The sequence below is a fragment of the Panthera uncia genome, chromosome B4 (genome assembly GCF_023721935.1).
Source record: "Panthera uncia isolate 11264 chromosome B4, Puncia_PCG_1.0, whole genome shotgun sequence".
In the NCBI taxonomy this organism is placed as follows: Eukaryota; Metazoa; Chordata; class Mammalia; order Carnivora; family Felidae; genus Panthera; species Panthera uncia.
Genome location: NC_064809.1, coordinates 13,627,524 through 13,649,178, shown reverse-complemented (window position 1 = coordinate 13,649,178; position 21,655 = coordinate 13,627,524). Strand labels below are relative to the sequence as shown.

Below are 21,655 nucleotides of genomic sequence, written 5' to 3'. Positions count from 1 at the left end.
CCAGCTCATGCTCTGTCTCTGTCTCTCAAAAAATAAACGTTAAAAAAATTTTTATTTTTAATTTTGCCTAACTCTGTGTTTGTTTCTGTGTATGAGGTAATTCAACTATGTCTCTTGGTCTTGAAAGAATGTCCTTTCATAGGAGATGTCCTGTGGGGTCTAGAAGCTCGGTCCCCCTCACCACCAGAGCCAGCTGCTCCAGGTGTGTTCTGTGTGTGGGCTGCATGTGCCCCTCTGTTGTGGCCAGGCCTCCACTGCAGGGGGCTTGCTGCTGGGCAGGGCTGGCCTGCAGCCTGGGACTGCTGCAGGTACGCTAGGGATAGCAGCCTCTGGGCTGCGGGGTTTGAGGAGGAATGGGATTGTGCAGGGCTCTTAGCAGAACATGCCTCCTGGCCTTAGCAGTCCACAGGAACAGTTTCAAAATGGCGCCTGCTAGTGCGAGGATCAGCAGAGCTGAATGGGGCAGCAAAATGGCTAATACCAGTGGAGGGGCCCAGCTGCCTCCTGCCTACCTTGGAAGCCCTCAAGATTAGTAAATGAGTCTCCTTTACCTATAATCTATGCACTTTTCATTCTAGAGCCTTTGTACTCATTTCCAGGTCTAGTGAGTCTATGCGTAAGCCCTCTAAGAGTGGGTTTTTCTTTCCCTAAAGTTGTATAGTTTTCCTGAATTTACTCCCTATTGGTTTTCAAAGCCAGGTATTAAAAAAAAATTTTTTTTAACGTTTATTTATTTTTGAGAGACAGAGTGCCAGCAGGGGAGGGGCAGAGAGAGGGGGAGACTAAGAATCTGAAGCAGGCCCCAGGCTCTGAGCTGTCACCAGAGCCCCATGTGGGACTCAGACCAACAAACTGCGAGATCATGACCTGAGCCGAAGTCAGACGCTTACCTGACTGAGTCACCCAAGTGCTCCTCAAAGCCAAGGGTTTTAGGGGCTTCTTGCTCCTGTGCAGGATCTAAGTGTTGGCATGCCTGGTTTGGAGCTCAAATCTCTTGCTCCTTAGAGAAAATTTTCTTACTGTTAAGGCCCCTTCTGACTGTGGAGCTCCATGGCTGGGGGTGTGGGGTTTTTTCCCCCTTACTGAGACCGTATCTCTACCCCTTCTACCCATCTTCGTGCCATCGCTGTTGTGGTGGGTTCTCTGTCCAGTTTCTAGGTCTCCTTCTGTATGTAGATGAAGATTTGTTGTGTCAGTGGGACTCCTCCTGGGCTCCGTATCTTCTTATGCTGCCATCTTGAGTCCTTTTCCAGAGCCTTTGTTCTTGACCGTCTTAGGCATTGTAATTATTATAGATGATTTAGAAAATGCATGAAAGTACAACCAAGCATACCGATAATCCCATCGTTTTCTGTGCAGAAATAGTAAATCAAGGGGAAGAATTTATAAAATAACTAAAATATCAAACTACTAATGGTTTTTGCGGGGAGGAGCTCAGTGATTTCTAGTGGAATCCTGTGAAACCTAAAATTGTTATTTCGGGGATTCACAAAGCCTAAATTAGTTCCTTTGATGTCTTTCTTAAAATTAATGTATTAGTTATGATAGGCTAAACTGCTATGTCAACTAGACCCTATTGTGTAATTTGCTCCGTGCAACCGAAGTTTCCTTATTCCCGTGACAGCCGCGGGCAGGTGTTCAGATGGGCGGCAAGAAGAGTCTCCTTCGTTCTGCCAGCCAGAGCCTAGAATTCTGCCATCACATGGCTCTCCCATCCTCTGTTGTCTCATCCTACACCCACGTCCCATCGGCACGTGGGAAGGGAGAACACCCAAGGGGGTCTCTGGGCCAGCAGGGAGGGGCGGAACCCCCCTCCCACTCCCATCCCACTGGCCAGAACTTAGTCACATGGCCATACCTGCCTGTGAGTGAGCTGCGAGATGTAGTCTGGTTGTGAGCTTGAGAAGAGGCAAGATGGATCTTGTGGTCGCTAGCAACCTCTGCCTCACTTGTTTCTCCTGGAGCATCTGCAGAGCGTTTGCGTGGCCGTATTGCCCTGTTCGTTCCAGTAAGTCCTGTCTGTGGAATCCTTGAAGATTTCCTTGAAGAGACTTGGCTGGCTATGCTTATGAAATATGTGCCATTTCTATGGCCGAGAAGGAGTTTATTGGTTTACCTTTTAAGGATAAATGGGGTTTGAACATGGCAAGGATTCTCTGTAGGCACAGACGGAAGTAGCTGTCCTTCCTGCAGTAAGAAAACGGAGAGGCTATTCTTTGTGAACCTTTTGTATGAATTCTTGGGGACCCAGGAAGTGCAGCTTCTGTTCTTTAAGAACCAAGAGATCTTTATATATTGTTTTTAATTGAAAAAAAAAAGTCTTATTTATTTTTTGAGACAGAGAGTGTGAGCAGGGGAGGAGCAGAGGGAGAGGAGGACAGAGGATCCAAGGCGGGTCTCCGTGCTGACAGGCTGTCAGTGAGGAGCCCGATGCAGGGCTCGAACTCATGAATCGTGAGATCGCGACTTGAGCCGAAGTTGGACGCTCAACCAACTGAGCCACCCACGTGCCCCAGAACCGAGAGATCTTTATAAAAGGGCTGTGTGAGTTCCATGGCCAAACTGTGGGTCAGTGGTCACTCTCAAGCCCTGAGAGTCTGAGTCCGTTTTTCTTCATTGGATTTCCAAGAAGAGTCTTTTTTTTTTTTTTTAAGTTTATTAATTTATTTTGAGAGAGAGAAAGTATGTGGGGGAGAGCAGAGAGAGGAAGAGAGAGAGAAAATCCTAAGCAGGCTCTGCACCGTCAGTGCAGGGCCTGATGAGGGGCTCAAACTCACGAACCGTGAGATCGTGACCTGAGCCAAAGTTAGATGCTTAACTGACTGAGCCACCCAGGCGCCCTGCCAAGAAGAGTCTTCGTGAGAAGGGCTTTTTCTTTATTATTCTGAGGATCCGGCAGCACCTCTCCTACCCAGGGGCCATGACATCTGTGTGTCACACACTCCTCCTGGTCTGCAGAAGGCAGACCACAGATAACGCCACCACGGGCAACGCTTGATCTACGTGGGCCTTGACATCATCCTGACATCTCCAGCGACAGGAGTTTCACCTGCCAGTTTTTTTTTTTTTTTTTAACAGTTCTGTTGAGATATACTTCACATACCCTACAATTCACCTATTAAAAGTGTACAATTCTGGGGCACCTTGGTGGCTCAGTTGGTTGAGTGTCCCTCTTTGGCCCAGGTCACGATCTCACGGTCTGTGAGTTGAGGGCCCCGCGTCAGGCTTGCTGCTCTCAGCCTGTCAGCACAGAGCCCACTTTGGATCCTTTGTCCCCCTCTCCTCCCCTCCCCCCTCCCCTCCCTCCCTCCCTCTCTCTGTCTCAAAAATAAAATATTAAAAAAAAAAAAGTATGGACTCTAACTGGACTTTCTGGCTCAGTCTGGGCTGTCCTACTTTTTTTTTTCTTTTTTAATTTTTTTTTTAACGTTTATTTCTGAGACAGAGACAAAGCATGAACAGGGGAGGGGCAGAGAGAGAGGGAGACACAGAATCGGAAGCAGGCTCCAGGCTCTGAGCCATCAGCCCAGAGCCCGACGCAGGGCTCGAACTCACAGACCGTGAGATCGTGACCTGAGCCGAAGTCGGACGCCTAACCGACTGAGCCACCCAGGCGCCCCTGGGCTGTCCCACTTTGAAATAAGTCAAGTGTACAGTTCTGTGGCATTTCGTAGATTCACAGGGTTGTACAACTATCCCACAATCAATTTTAGAACATTTTCATCACCCCAAAAAGAAACCTGTGTCACTTAGCTGTAACTCCCCGGCCCTCTTCATCCTCCCAGCCCCTGACAACCACTGATCTGTTTTGTCTCCATAGATTTGCCTGGTCTGCACATCTTGTGCAAACGGAATCCTTAGCCTGATGTTCTCAGGCTCCATCCACGTGTCAGTGTTTCGTCTTTCATTGCTGAGAAATACGCCGTTGCATGGATGGAACACGTCTTCTTTATTCAGTTGTCAGTTGGTGGGCGTTTGGGGGCTTTCTGCTCGTTGGCTATTACAAATGGTGCTTCTCTGAACGCTCGTGGACAAGTGTCTGCGTGGCTGGTTCACGTCTCTCGGGCATACACCTAGGAGTGGGACCACCTGGCAGTGGTTAGCATTTTGAGAAGCTGCCGGACTGTTTTCCGTTTCTGCCAACAGTGAGTGAGGGTTCGGCTTTGTCCACGTGCCTGCCAGCACTCGTTATTACCTTTGGGGATTACAGTTGTCCTTGTGAGTGTGAAGCTGTATGCCTGTCAGTTCTCCTCTCCAAACCGTAATCTGCCAGAGGCTTCTGGAAAGTGGAAAAGTAGTTCTTCCTCATTGAGGGGTGAGGAAGTTCTGCTGCTTATCACTGTGTCACTGCCATCAGATCCGTCTGGGAGTTTGGAGGAGGGGATGGCTAATTTAGTGAGAAGGAGAGGAAAAGGGGGAAAAAAAATTCTTGGTGAGCTAGAGTTAACAAAAATGATTGCCGTTTCTCCATTCTACCACAATAAGTATAATTTAAAAAAAACTTTTTTTAATGTTTATTTACTTTTGGTGGGGGGTAGGCAGAGAGAGAGAAGGAGACAAAGAATGTGAAGCAGGTTCCAGGCTCCGAGCTGTCAGCACAGAGCCTGACACAGGGCTCGAACTCAGGGACTGCGAAGTCATGACCGGAGCTGAAGTTAGATACTTAACCGACTGAGCCACCCAGGTGCCCCTAATTTATCTTTTATAGAACAAAATTGACACTCAGGACAAAAATTTCTGGATTCTTCATTGGTGGAGAAATTTCCGTCCAATTGGGTAGGCAGGCATTCAGACTAGTTGTAATCTCTCACTCTCTGTCCCTCTGGATTAAAGCATTTTAGAGATTTGGAGATACTTTAAAGTAGGTGTATTAGACAGAAGAGGCTCCCAGTGGTTTCCAGAAAAGCCATAACCAGCAGAGTAAAAGAATTGAGGCAGGACAGGGATAATTCCCTGGATTGGGAAGCCAAGGGCATGTCTTGATGACTTTAGTTACCACCCCCCACCCCCTGCATCCAACAAAGTATTGAGCACATAGTAGATGCACAATAAAGACGTGATGATAGGCTATAGTGTTACAGCAGATACTCGGCACCCAGGAAGAGACAAGCGTCAAGCTCTTGGGGAACCAGAAAAGACTGTTTATTTCGCACTGCTGCCAGCCCAGCAGACTCACGTCCAAAGCTGAGAGCATCCAGCTTGGGTTTTACTGATCTTTTATACATAATGTGCTTCTGGGTTGGGCGGGACTAGTATAGTCAAGCTTCTGGTTCCTGGCTGCTGGCTCATGTCAGAGGCAAGCCTGATACAGAAGCCCAGAGCATGTTAAGGGAGTATCTGGCCTCGGACATTTGGCTGGCCCTTTTTATTTGCATTTACCAGCTTTTCTTCTCAATAGTAAGTTTACCCTGTAGGTAGGAGAACTGTAGCTTTCAGAGTTTTTTAACACCTGGCAATAGGTGATTAGAGTGATCTCAAGAGCCAGAATTATTCACTCATTGATTCAACAAGCATTGGTCATGAAAATCTACTGTCAGGCATTAGAGCGTCACAGACCTTAGGGATACAAATGTGAATAGCTTTCATCTGTTACACGCCCCCCCCCCCCCCCCACGATGTGGTACATCCATAAACCACACAGTCACAGTTCAGCAAGTTGACCACTCTACAAAGGTGCCAGCCATACCCTCTCTACGCAGGGACATTCCTGGAATTTTCAGACTCCCAAATCAGAGAATTCGCAAAACCATACTTACCCGCAGCATACTTCCTGCGCCAGTATGTGGCTCTGATGTGTTTAAGCCCAGTTGCTAGTCAGATATTTATGGTTGTCTTTAGCCACCAGATGATTTGAAATATAAACATCACAATAGTACAAATGTGATGAAAATAAACCACTCATTTTGGGGTAGGAACGCGTGACTGTTTTTAGACCACTTGGCTGTCGTTTGGCTGGGTCTTCATGTTGTCTCCAAAAATGCGCACTGCTTTCTATTTCAGGATCAGGAACAGGGAGCTATGAGTCTGCATCTCAAGCACTGTCTCTTCAATAGTTTTTCTCACTATGGAAGGTACCTTTTATTTATGTATGTTTCTAAAAATTTTTAAAAAATTTTTTTAACATTTACTCATTTTTGAGAGACAGAGTGTGGAGTGGGGGAGGGGCAGAGAGGGAGACACAGAATCCAAAGCAGACCCCAGGCTCTGAGCTGTCACCACAGAGCCCACTGTGGGGCTCAAACTCACAAACCGCGAGATCCTGACCTGAGCTGAAGTCGGACGCTTAACTGACTGAGCCACCCAGGCCCCCCACCTTTCTCTTTTTGGGGGGTGATTTTTTTTTTAAACGTTGGGAGATACCTTTTATATTTCAACTTTACAGAGGAGTGAATTGTCAATTTTAAATGGAAAAGTTTATGATTTTAATACATAATAACTGAAGGAAAGAAGAGTCCCTTTATGACCTTGCTATTGGGTGATAAGGCTTTGTTATCAATTAGGATACTCTGAGGTATCCTGTGGGTTAAAATTTAAAAAAAGCTCACAGTTCTGTTGTGTAGGTCGTCAAAGGTTTGTCTCCCACCCACACTGTGTGCGTGCAGGCAGGGTCCCCCACTCCTTAGAGGTATCAGGGGTGTCGCTTAGGTAGGAGGCTCCATCCGCTCCTGTGTCAGGGCTGCAGGGCTTGGCGGGAGGGTGAAGTCAGCAAAGAGGAAAGTGTAATGACTCTCCACCTTTCCCCCGGGAGTGACACCTGTCACTTGTTCTAACTTCCCATTGGCTGAGTGAACTGCCTATTCGCACATCAGTTTCCAGGAGATGGGGATGTATGTATATGTGTGGTACTTTCCAGTGCCCGTGGGGGAGGAGATTCAGAAATACTGGTAAAGAGAGTGGCTGGCTGTCAGTAGAGCATGCAACCACCCCCCTCCCTGCTTTTTTTTTCCTCTTTTATAAAGTAGGCTTCACCGAGGAGCCCAGTGTGGGGCTTGAACTCACAACCCTGAAATTAAGACCTGAGCTGAGATCAAGAGTCAGATGCTTAACCCACTGAGCCACCCAGGTGCCCTGAGCATGCAGCTCTTGATCTCGGGGTCGTGAGTTTGAGCCCCATGCTGGGTGTGGAGATTACTTCAGAAAAAAATGTTGGTGAGCAGGAATAATGTTTACCACACATCTGAGTAGGAAAACCCTGCTCTCCCGCTGTGTTTCTCCTTTACCTTCCCACTCCTGCCACATCACAGCACTGTGACACCAGGGGTGTGGGCTTTCCACCTAGCTGCTCTGCGACACCAGCTGGGTGCCCTACATACTAACTCCTTTCTGATATTGTCTTCCTGGAGGTCATCTCACATGACTCCCCCCCTCCCCGCTTCAGATGCCAGTCTCAGGCCCCGGTCATCACCCCTGCTTCTGACCAACCAGTTATAAGTTGGGAGATTATACAACCCCTTCCTCAGGCTCAATTAGTTTGAATTCACAGAACTCAAGAAAACGGTGACTTACTGTTTACCAGTTACTGTAAAAGGATGTGATAGAGGGTACAGATGAACATCCAGATGGACGAGATGCATGCAGCAGGGGATGTGGAAAGAGGCATGAAACTTCCACGCCCTCTCCAGGTGCCCCACCCTCGCAGCACCTCCGTGTACTCCCAACCTGGAAGTTTTCCAAATCCCGTATGTACGTTTGGGATTTTAATGAAGCTTCGTGGGTAGGCATGATTGGTTGTTAACTCCGTTTCCAGCCTCTCTCCCTTCTCTGGAGAATGGTGGGGAGGGCTGAAAATTCCAAGCTTCTTTTTTTCTTTTTGATTGTTTATTTATTTTTGAGAGAGAGAGAGAGAGAGAGCGAGCGAGCCAGAGAGCACATGAGCAGGGGAGGGACAGAGAAGGAGAGGGAGACACAGAATCCAAAGTAGGCTCCGGGCTCTGAGCTGTCAGCACAGAGCCTGACGTGGGGCTTAAACTCACGAACCGTGAGATCATGACCTGAGCCAAAGTTGGACACTTATCCGACTGAGCCACCCAGGCGCCCCTGAAAATTCCAAGCTTCTAATCATGGCTTGGTCTTTCTGATGATCAGCGACTGATATATTTTTTTCTACTATTTCATACATTTTACGGAGAAATGACAGACATTCTGTTCCTACGGAGCTTACATTGTAGTGGGAAGAGCAGATAAGAGCACCAGGTTAGAGTGTGCTACGTGGAAAGATGCTCAGATGGCAATGACAGGGGGGTCATTGCGTTGGGGACACCTAATCAGATTAGGGGAGGAGCAAGAAGCTTTCTCGGAGGAGGTGATTCTTGGCGTGAATCTTGAGTGATAAGCAGTTTACCAGGCAGCAAAGGAGACACGGATGTCCTGGCAGAGAAAACAACATGGCTTATCCACGTAGTAATAGCAGTACCTGCTGCTTATTGGCCGGCTTTCTTTGTGCAGGCCGCTAGACTGCACACTACAGGCCCTGTCTCATTTAGCTTCCCGTGGGCCTCCCATTTGCGTCTTACATACTGCCTTAGGATGATATGCCTCACAAGACAGGACTTTGCTCTGTTTGCTGTTGTTCCGGTAACTGGTGCTGTGTAGCAAACAACAGACATCTGATTAGGCTCACAGATCCTGTGGGTTAGGAATTTGGAAAGAGCCCGGTTGCAAGGGTTTCTCACTGGGGCTCATGCAGCCCACGTTCAGATTTCAGCTGGGGCCGTGGTAAGCGGAAGGCTCCGCCAGACTAGACACCCAAGGTGGCTCACTCGTGTGGCTGGCCGGTAGCTGTGGCTCAGCGTGTTCCTCCCTCCGCGTGCCCACCTCTGGCCCCCCCCAAGCAGGGCTGGATTCAGGGTCGCCTGACCGAAAGAGTTATTCCACAAGAAGTGGGTGGGGGCCACTTGCCGTTCTCACTAGACTTGGAAGTCACATATTGACACATCCGTTGTGAGTGCTTGGTTGTGAGTGAGCCACAAGACTGTAAGTGCACACATTCAGGGGAGTGGGACTATTCCCAGGGCGCAGGGGTGCAAGAGCACCTGGCTCGAGGGGTCCCAAATAGACCAGGGTCAGTCCCTCACCACTGACAACATCCACAGGCAGAGAGATGAGTGGAGGTGAAACAAGAAAGGAATTTATTTCGGTGAGGCCTCAAAGAGTGTCTCCGAAGAGTGTCTCCAAAGTGCTTCCAGGTTTATTTAAGGAAAACATGAGACAGAGGTCGGCGGGTACATGCAGGGGGGCAGTCAAGGTCAGGTCGATCATTGTCTTAGGGGTCTCGCTGGTGTCTAGGGAGTCCCTATTGCTTGAGGAGGTAGTTTTGGTTCCTGTGTGGGATGCTTTGCCTGCAGGGTCTTTTGCCTGACTTGACAGATAAGCTGGAAAGAAGAACTTAATCAATTAGGAAGTACTGACTGAGGTCAAAATAGAGGTAGTGGAGGTCTCCTTTCACATCCCCACCGGCAGAACAGCATCCCAGTTCTGTGGAAGGACAAGCCCGTTTCTTCTGTAGCCACTTCCTGCTGACCAGGGATGATGCAGGGATTTCAGACCGGAGGACTCTGACAGGGTAGGATTTCCTTTCCCTAGTCCCTCCCGAAATATACGGTAAGGGCATCTCCACGCTTGTGCGAATAGCATAGGCTCCCATTTGACGAATACAAAAAAGTCAAACAACAACTACAAAGAACAAGAAATATAGCAATGCTAAGCAGGGCATGTTTCCATTTGGAAGGAATCAAATTTAGCCAAGTACTAAAAGAATCTAGAGCTAGAGTGTTTACAGCAGTGATATGTTTGTTTAAATCTTCTGTGGCTTCAGTTTTCGGGTAATTTGGAGTGTAGACACAACATTCTGGTTTGTTTTTTTTTTTTAACTTTATTTATTTGGGGAGAGCGAGCGAGCACAGGAGGGACAGAGTGGGAGAGAGAGAGAATCTCAATGCACGCTGATAACACAGAGCCTGATGTGGGGCTCGAACCCACAAACTGGAATCAAGACCTGAGCCACGTAGGCCCCCTGACATAACATTCTGTTTTGATGAGAGTATAGGTTTCTTCTTGGGCTACGGTCATAATATCAGGGGCCATGCTGTGTTTTGTTTTGTTTTGTCTTGTTTTTTAGAGTGCTAGCAGGGGAGAGGGACAGGGTGAGGTGGTGGGGGAGAGAGAGGGAGAGAGAGAGAGAGAGAGAGAGAGAGAGAGAGAGAGAGAGAATGTCTTAAGCAGGCTGCATGCTCAACATGGAGCCTGATGTGAGGCTTGATCCCACGACGCTGGGATCATGACTTGATCCAAAATCAAGAGTCAGACTGAGTAAGTCACCCCGGTGCCCCAAGGTTCCATCCAGTTTTGAAGGACTGCTTTTCAAATTTATGTGGTTTCATCATTTAGGAGGGTGACTATTTGCTGGGTTTAATTAAAGGTGGCCACTGTATGCTTAGCTAAAGCCTTTACTTGTAATTCTACATTGATAGAGGCAGCTCCTGGGACAAAGGATCAAGGGATAAAACCATCAAGAAGCCCTCTTTGCCTGATGTCTAGCTTTAACAATGTCCTGATTACAAGGAATCACTGGCATGTAGGAGACAACTCCTCTGGGAGATATGGGCATCCCTAAGTGCATCATCCACTTTAATCATAAGGAAGGTGGGCCATCCACTATTTGCACAAGTCCATAGCTAACCCATGGAGTGGGGTTTGCTTCAGCTTTCGAGGAGCATTTTGCTATCCCAGCCATGTAGTAAGTAAGCCATGTAGTAAGTCACGGTGATAGTTGACTTATACAACGGTTGAGGAATCCATCCTATTGTCCAACTGTTAAAATAATCATGTGCCCATGGGGTCCTGTTATTATCCCTGCTGAGTAATAGGCAAGAAGATTGTCTCTATACATGAGCTATCGTGGCCATTCTCTGAAGTTTACCTCAAGTTGTCTAGCTTAGGCAAGCGACAAACATCCCAAAACCACCAAAGCTAGAATTTTATATCCCAAAAGGTGTGTTACTGAAATATAAATTTTCTCTCTAAAATCACTCTATTGGGGTGCCTGGGTGGCTCAGTCGGTTGAGTGTCCAACTTCGGCTCAGGTCATGATCTCACTGTTTGTGGGTTTGAGCCCCGCATCAGGTTCTGTGCTGACAGACAGTTCAGAGTCTGGAACCTGCTTCTGATTCTGTCTCTCTCTCTCTCTCTCTCTCTCTGCCCCTCCCCTGCTTTCACTCTGTCTATGTCTCTCTCAAAAATAAATAAGCATTAAAAAAAAAAAATTAAAATTACTCTCTTTTCATCAGAGATAGCCAAAGTAGACTAATCTGTAAAACAAGTCCAGTTTTAACAAACTTGGCCCAATTATTGGCATAAGCACAGCAAGAATAATCATTGTATAAGTTCTTATAAATCTGCTTTGCTGGGACTTTTTATAATGAATTAAAAAAACATTTTTTTAATGTTTATTTTTGAGAGAGAGAGAGAGAGAAACAGAGTGTGAGCTGAGAAGGGGCAGAGAGAGAGGGAGATACAGAATCTGAAGCAGGCTCCAGGCTCTGAGCTGACAGCACAGAGCCCAATGCAGGGCTCAAACCCACCAACTGGGAGATCATGACCTGAGCCAAAGTCTGGCGGTTAACTGAGCCACCCAGGCGCCCCTATGATGAATTTTAGATTGAACTCCAAGGCAAATACTTGCCTTCAGATTTGCCTTGCAGTAGGGCACCTGGGTGGCTCAGTCGGTTAAGTGTGTCCGACTTCAGGTCATGATCTCATGGTCTGTGAGTTCGAGCCCCCATCAGGCTCTGCACTGACAGCAGGGAGCTTGTTTGGGATTCTCTGTCTCCCTCTCTCTCTGCCCCTCCCCCACATTCTCTTCCATTCACGTGCATGCTAACTCTCAAAATGAATAAATTAAAAAAAAAAAAAAAAGATCGCCTGAAATACCTATAGATTTGGACGAATTCCTCTTCTTGAGGTCCCCAAAACATCCTACGGTTTACTGCAGCCATCAGGAAGTGACCTTCTTTACTCACCTCCCAAGACTGCTGGGAACTCTAAGCAGGGTCAGGCCACCATCTGCAAGCACTCTGTTGGCTGCATGAAGTCAACCTGAATTAGTTCCTTGAAGCTGTGTGGTCATATTGGAGTCTGTGTGTGTCTCTCCAGTATGACATTCCAGTCAAAACCTTGATAACTTAACCAGCATTTCCAGTGGTGTCCTGTTACAAGGAGGACAGATTTTTATTGAACTTATGCAAATAATTTTATTTTTTTTTTAATTTTTTATTTTTTCAACGTTTATTTATTTTTGAGACAGCGAGACACAGAGCATGAACAGGGGAGGGGCAGAGAGGGAGGGAGACACAGAATCTGAAACAGGCTGCAGGCTCTGAGCGGTCAGCAGAGAGCCCGACGCGGGGCTCGAACTCACGGGCCATGAGATCGTGACCTGAGCCGAAGTCGGACGTTTAACCGACCAAGCCACCCAGGCGCCCCTATGCAAATAATTTTAATTGCCATGAAGGAAAGAACGCTGGCTGAGAGTTTCCGAAATCTAGAGGGTTTGGGAAGGGAGGAAAGATAAATGTTTCAGTTTGTTCACAAAGGAATATTTTATCATGTTTATGCAAGTCATAGGTATGACAGTTTCCTTAAATCTGGAAGAGCAAACGTTAGAGAACCAGCTCAAACCAGAGTCACAAAACTGTTGTCATCTTCCTCAGTCCATTCAGTCCCTTGTTGCCACCTCTTGTTCTGTTTGAATGCAGCTTTTCCTTTAGTTCCAAAAATTCTTACCCAGTTTAATTTTACGATCTTAAAGATATCAGAAACCTGTAGTTATCAAAAGCCCTTTCAATGAATCTCCTTGAACATGAAACACACTTTCCAAGAGCAAAGGCAAAGTATAAATGACTCAAAAATGGCCATGTTTAAAGATTTGATGAGAGTTCATTATAAAGCAGTTGACAAGGAAATCAGGTTATTTCTGTGACATGCAGCGTTTCACCAATTAGAATGTCAAGGGATGGGGCGCCTGGGTGGCTCAGTCGGTTAAACTTCCGACTTTGGCTCAGGTCATCATCTCGTGGTTCATGAGTTCGGGCCCCTCATCAGGCTCTGTGCCGACAGCTCGGAGCCTGCAGCCTGCTTCAGATTCTGTGTCTCCCTCTCTCTCTCTCTGCACCCCCCCCCCCATACACACTCTGTCTCTTTCTCTCTCTCAAAAATAAACATTAAAAAAAAGAATGCCAAGTGATGACCTTATACCAAGACATATTAAAACTTGAGAGATTTTATATAAGAACAGTGATACCATTTACCCATACAACATAACCTAAGAAGGTTTATCATCATTTATTTAACAGTGTTCCCCAAATAACATTCCAAATGAACATGCCTAATTAGTCAAAAAGACTTCATTTAGATTTGAATATTTAGGAACTTTTGTTAAAAACTTCAGAAGGTTTTAAAGCACATACCCAAATAGGATTACAGATCATTACAAAACTTAATATTTAATTATCTCTTTAACCAAGGGCGCCTGGGTGGCTTGGTCGGTTAAACGTCCGACTTCGGCTCAGGTCACGATCTCACGGCCCGTGAGTTCGAGCCCCGAGTCGGGCTCTCTGCTGACCGCTCAGAGCCTGCAGCCTGTTTCAGATTCTGTGTCTCCCTCTCTCTCTGCCCCTCCCCTGTTCATGCTCTGTCTCTCTCTCTCAAAAATAAATAAACGTTGAAAAAATAAAAAAGGTGGAAGGAAGGTGAAAACTACCACATCTAAGCTTAGGTCCTTTAATAATGAGAAGTTTCTGTTCTCTTAAATAATCAAAGACCTGATAAAGACAAAGCATAGAAACTTTGTTTTTCTGGGCAGATAAAGAAACAAAAGCTTTGTTTACAATCTCTTATCAAGAGGAGACCAACAATCCGAGAAAACTTTGTCTTTTTAACAGAGAGAAGAGCCAAGCTTCAGTCTTAATACAGGTGTCCTTTTAAAATTCATTCATGCCTGCCTGAGTCCTAACCACACATAAAATTCTTTTCCAAAGATTCCCTTCACGGGGCTCCTGGGTGGCTCAGTTGAGCATCCAACTTTTGATTTGGGATCACATCCTGATCTCACATGTCGGCATGGAATCCGTGTTAGGTGTGGAGCAGGCTTGGAATTCCCTCTCCCTTCCTCTGTCCCTCTCCAGCTCGCATGCGCGCGCTCTCTCTCTCTCTCTCTCTCTCTCTCTCTCAAAAAAAAAAAAACCCAAAAAGCAATGATTTCCTTCACAGACCTTCTACAACTTTCTTCTCACATTCAGATTTTGTTTTAAGTTTTCCCTCTTTAAATAGCCAGTCTCATTTTAGGACAAGTTACTACTTTTCCCTCAATAAAAATGTATTCCCATTCTTCATAACTTTCTTATAAAAGACATGTCTTACTTTCCCTGCATACAGAGTTGCTTTCCTGGTCATTTCTTGGCAGTCTCAATTACGTTGATCAGACCTTTTACTTTTAGAAACATTAGTCTCCGGTGAAAACTAAGCAGTAACCAATTGTGAACTGTCTGTTACACCATCTTTCATTTGGAAGGAGTCTTAAAAGTGTTGAGTGCGTGTTGAAAACTACCACAGTCCATCTTCTGGCCAAAAATTATATTCTCCCATATGTGGACTACATTTACTCTCCCTAAGACCCTTTCCAGAATCATATCTGTGTTTTGGCTTATATATTAGGCTCAAGCTTTAAGTCTAGGATCTCATCATGTAAACTGAGTCTAGGTGTGATCATGTCCACTTCCTACACATCCCTTGTGAAATGGTGGACAGGTGTCAGAGAGCCCTGGTGGATATTTCCATCCCAGAGCGGGTTAGTAGAGAGCAAACCATACTCAATGGTCTGTGGCAGTTCTGAAATCCAATCAGGAGCGTATTGATGAGGTTTTGGGGTGATGGGTTTGTGAGTCCCAGAGCTGATGACCGAGAAAGAATTCTCGAAGATGTCTTTGGCGCAAAAAGGTGATTTTATTGAAGCTCATGGACGGGAACCATGGGCAGGAAGAGCTGCATCGGGGTTGTGGGGAGACATTGTTTTATGGAGTGGGGGGACATAGAGTCAAGAGGGAGTTTCCCAAACAGACTTTCACATGCTAAAGACTTTCTGGAGGCCTAGCTATTGTCAAGCTAAGGTTGTTTCTCCCTGTTGCAAAGTATTAAGACAGTAGGGAGTTCCTGGACTTTTAGGCTATGATGGGATTGCCTTTTTCTGGTAAACTGGTGGATATTCTTACAGTTTAACCTTTTTTGTTTGTTTTTGTCCTTTCCTGTTTTTGGGTAGCCTGGAGGGTCCAAGGAATATCATACATGTCCCATGGTGAGGGGCAGGGGGAGAGGCTGCTGTTAGCCTGCACTTTGCCCTCAACCTGCCCCACGCTCCCTCATCAGTGTCTCCAGCTCCTGAATCCAAGTTCAGTCCCAGTCCTTGGGAGCTGTCCTCCGTGGCTCTGGTGTCTTGTCTTTCGGGCTCTTGGTGCTGGCTTTCCAATCACCCTTCCAAAAGAAAATGGACTTTGCACCTGCGTGAGTAACCTTTGCTTCCTGCCTATAAAAGGTTGAGGGTCCAAAGTCTTGTTTCCATTTTGTTCTGCTCTCTTTCAAGCGGGTATAATGCTTTTAGAAAGGTGTTGGGGGCTCTCCTGCAGTTTTCATTTTAATCCACTCTGTTAGACAAAAGCCACCCAGAATTCTCTTCTTTCAGATAAGCTTTTCTCTTTGTTGGGTTCCTGGTAAGGATGCTGTAGGAAAGAGATTCTTAGAAGCTCTGTTTACAGAGGATAGACAAGTCCCATCCTTCAAGAGATTTAGAAGGCCTTTTGTCTGTCTGGAACGTCCAAAGGCACCACCTTAGATCTTTCTCAGGTCCTCACAAAGGGTCATACAGCTCCACCCTAGTGTTGAGTTTCTGTCCTGAGGCCATTTCTTAATGTGCAAACCCCGTGCCTTCTGAAGATGCTGGGGATGAGGAACACTTATTTTTTAACCTACAAAGTACTGGGTGAGTTTATATGTTCTCTGACTTCCACTTGGAAACAGAATAGCTTATTCTTTCTTCAGTTGATCTCTCTCTTGCCATTATCAACAGCTGGGCAAAGCCAGCAGCTGCAACCCTCTGCTCAGAAATCTTTTTAGTTAGATCATCAGCTCGTAGGTACATTTTCTGTACATCATCACCGGCCACAGCTTTATAAATGTTCCTGTAGTATGTAACACGGGTCTCCCTTCCTCGATCAGATTCCATATTTGAAAATGAAAAAGTCACTGAAATAATCATGACATGAAATACTGTCTCCCTTTTTCTTGGCGCCCTTGCCTTGTGTTTTGGGGATTTATTAGAGTGGCCCTCCATTTCCAGGCACCGCATTTCTGATCCAGATTTATTGCTGTGTAATAGATCATCGCCAAGGCAGTGACACAGAACAGCAGTCACTTTGTTATGCTCGCACCTGCTGTGGGTAAGGAGGTGGAAAGGCAGTTTCTCACTTGGTGTCTTGTGCAGGTGCAGGCCTGACCGAGCTGGTGGTCCTGCCGGGCTCCCTCCCCCCGCCCCCGTTGCTGCCGGCAGCTGTCCGGAGGCCAGGCCGGTGCGCTGTCCGCCGTCCGCTGGCCCGGCCCTCTTGGGGTGCTTGGACCTCTTCCATGGCTCCTGGCTGCCCCCAGAGTGACATCCTCAGGGAGCCAGGTGGAAACTGCATGGCCTTTTGTGACCTAGCCTCCAGAATCACACGGTGTCACTCCTGCTGGGTAAAGAGCAGGGGTGACAAGCTTGCCCAGATTCGAGGGGAGGAGAATTGACTCCACCTCTTCTTGGGAAAAGTATCAAAGAATTTTCAGACATGTTTGGAAATTGCTTGCACCCGGCATGGTATCTGGCAAAAAGAGAAGCTCACTAGGTCGTTGCATCCAATAAATCGGCCGGTCTGCCTCCCTTATTGTATTTGCTTATCAGTCTTTAGCAGGTGCAGTGTGACCCAGTAATAACAAGTTATGTTACAACGGGGCTTGTATTTATAATGTATTCTTGAAAAATAGAGACATGGTACTTCACACTTTTATTCCAAATGAATTAGAAAGCTAAATATTATTTTCCAAAAGTTATAGAGTCAATAGAGGGACAACACAGAAGGATGATTATATAGTTTTGGAATAGGCAAGGTCTTTCTAATAAGCAATGTTTAAAAGCCCCAGAAGCCACAAGGGAAAATTTTTTAAGTATTAGTCTCCACCAAAATGTTAAATGTCTGTACAGGAGAAGATACCATAAAAAATACACCGGGTAGAGTATTTGCAATCTAAATTATACACAACAGCTTAGACAGTGTGATGCAGACATGAAGCAGTATTGCACAGGGCCGTTGCAAGGATGAAAGAAAAGTGCCCGAAGTAAAAATACTTAACAACTGATAGGTTCCATCCACGTGGTTCTAAAGACCACCTACAAATCAATTTTTTAAAGAGAGGGCTAACAGAAAAAGGATATGAGTAAGCAATTCATGGAAAACTAGAAGCGGTCCATTAACACGAAAAGATGTATAGCCGCGCTCCTGATTAAACAAAGAAAAATTAAATCTTCAGTGAGACTTTTCTACCTGTCAGAGGATCAGGGATGAAAAAGAATGGTAATATTTCAGTATTGGCAGAGAGGCTGGGACACTGACGTTCTCATCTACTTACGCGGCTCTTTGTTCCTTCATAGGTGAGGTGTGTTTTGCCTCTGACTTCTTTCAGGGTTGTTGGTTTTTTTTTAATCTTTGATTTTCAGTAGTTTGAAAATGATAATGCCTGTGCTGAGGCGGAGTGTTTTTTGACATGTATCCTCCTTGGTGTTCTCCGAGCTTCCTGGGTCTGTGGTTTGGTGTCTGACAAAATGGGGGAAATTCTCAGTCATGTTACTTAAAATATTTTTTCTTTAATTTTTTTTTTTTAACGTTTATTTATTTTTGAGACAGAGAGAGAGCATGAACAGGGGAGGGGCAGAGAGAGAGGGAGACACAGAATCGGAAGCAGGCTCCAGGCTCTGAGCCATCAGCCCAGAGCCTGACGCGGGGCTCGAACTCACGGACTCACAGACCGTGAGATCGTGACCTGAGCTGAAGTCGGACGCTTAACCGACTGAGCCACCCAGGCGCCCCTCAAATATTTTTTCTTAATGCTTATTTATTTTTGAGAGAGAAAGAGAGTGCAAGCAGGATGAGGCAGAGAGAGAGAGAGAGAGAGAGAGAGAGAGAGGGAAAACAGAGGATCCGAAGCAGGCTCCCACTGACGGCGCAGAGCCCGATGTGGGGCCCAAACTCACAAACTGTGAGATAGTGACCGGAGCCAAAGTCAGACGCTTAACCCACGGAGCCACCCAGGCGCCCCTGTTTCACGTATTTGGTTTCTGTGCTGGCCTATCTGGTTTCTGTGCTTGGTCTCTTTTCCAGCTGTGTATTTGGCCTTTCAGTACGCCTTGTAATTTTCTCTTGATAGCCAGACGCGAGGTACTTGGTAAGAGGAATGGCCGTAAGTGGGCCTTTGGTAGCATGGTGGCACGGTGTGGGCCGGGGAAGTTCCGTGGTCCCGCGATTGGGCCCCTGCTGGCCTTTAGTGAACCTGTGCCTCTGGACTGACTGCAAACTCACTTGTGCTTTCTTCAGTTTTCTTCCCCCCGCGTATGTGGGACAGGATGCCACAGTGGGCTGGGGTCGGATATTTCCTTTCCCCATGTCTGTTAGGCTCTGGTCGACTGGTTTCTCCCGGGGGCAGGCCTTGTTGAGAACAGTGCACTGGCGGATTTCAGAACGGTCACCTCTTCGCCTCCCACTGCCAGGCGTGTGTGAGGAGTTTTGTCTGGTATTTGCTGTGGGAACCTGATTGGGCTCCTGGAGGTAAAGTGTGGGTCCCCTTCTCCACACGCAGGGCCCAGCACTTGGTCTGTTACATTTGGGGTTTTCTTTTCTTTTCTTTTCTCTTTTTCTTTCTCTTTTTCTTTCTCTCTTTCTTTCGTTCGTTCGTTCGTTCGTTTTTTTTAATGTTTATTTTTGAGAGACAAAGAGAGACAGATTGCAAGCAGGCAAGGGGCAGAGAGAGAGGGAGACACAGAATCCGAAGCAGGCTCCAGGCTCCGAGCTGTCAGCACAGGCTTGAACTCACAGACCGTGAGATCATGACCTGGGCTAAAGTTGGACGCTTAACCGACTGAGCCACCCACACGCCCTACATTTGGGGTTTTCTTCCTTGAGCAGCGGCTCCCATGGAGATGTGCACTCCTCTGGCTTTGCTCTGGGAAGCCTCAATACCCTGTATTCACCCATCCATCTCCAGTCTTGGGGCCTCTAGTTTGCCCGGTGCCCTTGCCTTTCTCTTGGATCCAGTAGGAATTGTTGATTTTTCAGTCTGTTAGGATGGAGCAGTGATTTCTAAGCTCTTTACATGCAGAACCAGAAACTGATTTACTGTTGGTGGAGAGGCTATTGGTACAGTTTAGTAAAGTGATCTTCATTTTCTTACTAAAACTAAAAATGTGCATGCTCTTTGACCTAGCATTTCCACCTTTGTGAAAGCATAAAGATGTAAATACCAGAATTTTTTTTTTTTGGCAGTAGCATTTTTTAATATAGAACTGGTTATAAATAAAATATATATTTACACAATGGAATGCTCTCCACCTGCTAAAAAGAAATGAGGTAGCTCGGTGTATCCTGACATGGAAAGGAGTCTAGGGAACATTAAGTGGAAGGAGAAAAAAAGCAAGCTGGCAAATGGTATGTTGGTTTTTTTTAATGTTTGTTTAGTTTTGAGAGAGAGAGAGAGAGAGAACACGTGTGCACAAGCCTGTGTGAGTGGGGGAGGGGCAGCGAGAGGGAGAGAGGGAGAATCCCAAGCAGGCTCCACGCTGTCAGCACAGAGCCTGTCGTGGGGCTCAATCCCACAAACCGTGAGATCATTACTGAGCCCGGACGCTCTGTCATCTGAGCCACCCAGGGGCCCCAGCAAATGGTATGGTTTTAAGATTCAGTTTTTGTTTAAAACTTACGCATGATAGGGGCGTCTGGGTGGCTGAGGCGGTTGAGCATCCACCTCTTGATTTCAGCTCAGGTCATGATCTCACGGTTCGTGGGGTTGAACCCTGCATCCAGCTCTGAGCTGACAGTGTGGAGCTGGCTTGGGATTCTCTCCCTGTCTCTCTGCCCCTACCCTGCTCTCACGCATACTGTCCGTCAAAAAGGAAAAAAAGAAAAAGAAAAAAAAAAAAACCCAACTTATTCATAGTAAAAACGAAGCCATGCTTAGAGAAGAAAGAATATTTTGGAAGAATATATACCAGAAAAACCATTGGCTGCCTTTGAAGGACAATGTTCTAAAGCTGTTAATATATATCAGTAAGACTTGTGTCTTGTATGATGCATGTATATTTGATAATTAGGTAAAAATTCAAGAGAGAAAGCAGGCAGCAACAGATAATTGAGAACAATAGAATGGAACTGATTGTTTCTATCACTTTTCCCTACGTCCAGGCAATAATGCGGTAGTAATCTTGGACTCTGAATTTTAACTTACCTTCTGGGAATACTTTGGTAGCGTAGATCCAGGTAACTGGAAATTGCAAATCTCTCTGTGTTTCTTTTGCTCTTTCAGAAGGTGACAGCCATAAGTTGACAAGAGCTCCAGACAGAAATGTTTTACCAGTGAACGTTTTTTTTTTTTTTTCACGTAGAATTTTTTGTTGTTCATTCCTCTTGTTAAATTGTTTATTAAGGACAATTTCCCTTCTGCAGAGAAGTGGTTTCTTTGGCTCTGTGGTGTTGAGATTAGTGGCTTGTTGTACCCAAGAGATGTTTATAATGGAGTTTTTTACATGTATCTCTCCCTTAAAGGGCTGACTGACTAAAAAAGTAGGTTAGCAGAGCAGTGATACATGTGAGAGCTGTTTGACTTCCATGATAAAATATGATCTGTATCTACAGTCTTCCTGCTCTAATGATATCTGAGATCTAAGCACCTGTACTATGACTGAGTGTAGACTGATGATTCTTTGTTACTTGTCCTGTTAACTTCGCATCTAAATTTCATTTCCTGCTTTACATCCTGTTGTGAGTTTCTGGATCTAATCCCATCCTGTGTGTGAGGGGGTGGGGCTTCCCACACGACACCAGGCAGTTATAGGTCACAAGTAGAATTCTCATACAGTTGTGCCGTGATACTGTCTACCCAGAAGTAGTATCAGATTCCCTGGGGTAGGGGTTCAGTCCCGCCAGACTGCTCCCACCCTACCCTGTCCCCCCACTTCAGACGCCAGCTACAAACCCAAGTTGTCACCTGAACTTCTGACCAGCCAGCTGTAAATCAGAGGTTCCCAAGACCCCTGGTCTGATTTGATTTGTTAGAACAGCCACAGAACCGAGAGAAACATTTTTTTTTTTTACTAGATCACCGGGTTATCAGAAAAGAAATCAGGTGCGCCCCATGGGAGAGATACGCAGGGCTGGGTGTGGGGAAGGGGTGTGGAGCCTCTGTGCTCTCTGAGCCCGCTACTCTCCCTGAACCTCCCCGTGTTCACCAGCCCAGAAGCTCTCCGAACCCTGCCCTTTTGGGTTCTTATAGAGGCTTCGATACGTAGACGTGACTAATGAAGTCATTGGCCATT

The 21,655-nt window shown here is 46.2% G+C and overlaps 1 protein-coding gene across 3 annotated transcripts in view; it reads left to right on the top strand.

The window, feature by feature from the left end:
• The window catches only part of NMT2 (N-myristoyltransferase 2), a 74,533-nt gene that overhangs the window by 22,241 nt on the left and 30,637 nt on the right, over window positions 1-21,655 (top strand). The window lies entirely within an intron of this gene.